Here is a 2,888-nt window from a genome sequence, read left to right on the forward strand (position 1 = left end):
TAGGGTTATGTTTTGTTGGATTAAAATTTCATCATTTTATTCTTTGCTTTCATACATCTCTATTTTGCCCAAAATATGTACATAATGCAAGGGACATGGCAGAATCCTGTTATGGGAAAAGAGTTAATTGAAGTTTGTGAGCAACACATATCTAAGCACAGCAAATACACAAAGAATAACATAATGAAGTTTCTCCTCCAGAGATTCAAGTCCCTTAAGTAGGGGTGGGGAACTTTTTATTTATTTATTTATTTATTTTTTGCCTTTGATCATATTTTTATTCAAAATTAGCTATCCAAAGTGACTTGACCATTATGGAATAAACAAATTTAAGTTTATGCCACAGGCTTCTTTCTTCTATGGTGTGTTTCTTTTCTACAGGCTTCTTTTCAGCGGCTGGTTGCTTGGTACCTGCAGCTTTTTTCCCCCACCAAAGGCTTCCTCTGCTTCTTAAGGCCCACAGCCTTCTTTCCTTTCTTCCCGGCCACAGGCTTCTTGCCTGGAACCCCCTTCTCATCTGATTTGGTTTCTAGTGCTGCTGCTGCTTTGTCCACCCAGAGCTTGCGGTTCTTGGCCTGGCAAAGAATGGTGTTCTGGCGCATGGTCTTTGCATATGGTTTTAGCTTGAACATGACCCTCAGGCTTTTCAGTGGATTCTTCTTCAGGACTCTGTGATGAATCTTCTTGCATGGTGCTCAGAGGGCTTTTTGGATCTCTGGACTTTTCAAGATTCTTCTAAGGTCTGTATTGAGCATCTTGTGCATGGGAAGGTTGTAGTTACTCTTGAGGGAGGCAGCTCTAGCCAAGTGCCATACAGCTCATCTAACTTGCAGAAAGCACTTTCAGCCCAAATGCAGAAACGTCCCACGTGCCCCCCAGGAGCAAGTTTCAAAATGTTCAGTTTGCTTACATTAAGCAGAGTAATTCTGGGGATGTTTCTGAAGACTTTGATGGTTCCGTTTTCCTCATTATAGATGATGCGAGGTCCCCTGCCCTGGATACCACCATGGTTTCTCATTTTGCCCTTGCCAGCCCTCATTTGCTGAGAGGCATAGACCTTTTTCTATCCAGGCCTTGAGTTTCTTAGGAAGCAAAACAGCCTCCTTGGGTTTCTTGTAGCTTCAACTTTATCTTCAACCACCAAAGGAAGTTCAGGAACTTCCTCAATATGGTGACCTTTATTTATTTATTTCTTAATATCTTTTTATTGATTTTAGAGAGGAAGGGAGAGGGAGATAACAACATCAATGATGAGAGAGAATCATGGATCAGCTGCCTCCTGCACACTCTACACTGGGGATCAAGCCCACAACCCAGGCATGTGCCCTTGGTCAGAATCGAATCTGGGACCCCTCTGTCCGCAGGCCAACACCTTTAGACATGACCAGTGCTGGTGAGGCCGAGGCAGCTAGGGCAGAGCAGATGCCATATTGTTTCTGTGTTGTGTTCACTCTGCTGTGCCAAAGGCGCCAGGTTTTTGTTGGTGCAATCATGCAGCCCCCACGACACATATTTCCAGAAGCACCTCAGCCATGACAATGAGTTCCACCACCTCGGACTCTGGGAATTCCAGCCACAGGTCTGCCAGTACCCCAGGGCTCGGCACTGGTTTGGTGACCTGCCAATTCACTGACAGCATAGGGCTGTCTATTGTTTTTGCATAAGTTGGTATGAACAAAGCTCACAATATCTGGTCGAATGGGAGCTTTGAACACAGCAGGAAAAGTGGCATTTTTACCAGATGGTTCCCCCTTTTCAGAGTACACAGTTATCAGTGCAGGAGCACACACTGGGAGAGGAGAAGGCCACACTCCTCTCTACCCAGAGGCTCCCACAGGGAAAAAAATAAAAGTGGGGGACCTTTTTTCTGGAAAGGGACATTGGAATATTTATAACATCATTTGCTTAATATAAATCTATGTTTCTATGAAAAAAACAACAACTCACAGATTTATTGAATTTTGAGTCCCACCTGTGGTTGCCACGACAGGGCTAGACCAAATGATTTCTCAGGCTTTACACATCCCACTTGTGGGACATTCCCCACTTCTGCTTCAAGGAGATGAACAACTGGAAAAACAAAACAAAACAGGGGAACAGCATATGTAAACTTTATTGTTTTATAGAGTTACTAAATACCCTGAAATTTTAGCAAAGCACGGATGACTGTAGCTGAAGGTGAGGTCTCATAGAGGAGAAATAGTCTGGTTTTATGCAGAAGTACTAGTACAATTAGGAAAAGAGAGAGAATGGGCCATTGTTATGTGTCTGAGAAGAGCATGAGTGGAGGCACAAAGAGCATGTAGAAGGAGGAGGGCAGAAGGAAGGAGGCAAATAGAAATACTGGACTGTTTGAAAATGAATCTATTGTGGGTAGAATAATGCTCCCACATGATGTTCATGTCCTAATTTTCATAATTTTTTAATATGTTAGGTTATATGGCAAAGGAAAATTAAGGTTGCAGATGTATTTAAGGATGCTAATCAGTTGACCTTAAAATAGGGAAATTATTCTGGATTATTGGAGAGCCAACAAGGGAAACAGAAGAGTCAGAGAATCTGAGAGGAAGATATAACCACAAAAGCAAGAACAGAGTGATGAGATGTGAGACAGACTCATCCTAGTTTGCATATGGAAATTTGGAATATGGAAAAAGAGGTCCACGAGGTAATACTGGCAGCTTCTGGGGGCTGGAAAAGGTAAAGAAAAAGATGAATTCCCTAGAGCTTCCAAAAGTAATGAAGCTGAATAAGACCTGTGGCATTCTTCTAACCTATATGTAGTATTGTAAGATCATAAATTTCTATTGCTTTACAGCATTATGTTTGTGGTTATTTGTTCTTGCCTGAAAGCTTGAAAGCCTGGCTCATTATCATCCCAAGAGTAC

At 42.3% G+C, this 2,888-nt stretch overlaps 1 pseudogene across 1 annotated transcript; it reads right to left on the reverse strand.

Moving 5' to 3' along the window:
* Positions 1–277: 277 nt before the first annotated feature.
* Positions 278–1,881, reverse strand: LOC308241232 (large ribosomal subunit protein uL4-like; annotated as a pseudogene). The gene is made up of 2 exons: positions 1,373–1,881; positions 278–1,176 (listed from the first exon to the last, which is right to left on the reverse strand). The product of its transcript is annotated as a large ribosomal subunit protein uL4-like (transcript).
* Between the last annotated feature and the right edge of the window lie 1,007 nt (positions 1,882–2,888).

This window comes from Plecotus auritus (genome assembly GCF_963455305.1).
Source record: "Plecotus auritus genome assembly, chromosome: 2".
NCBI lineage: Eukaryota > Metazoa > Chordata > Mammalia > Chiroptera > Vespertilionidae > Plecotus > Plecotus auritus.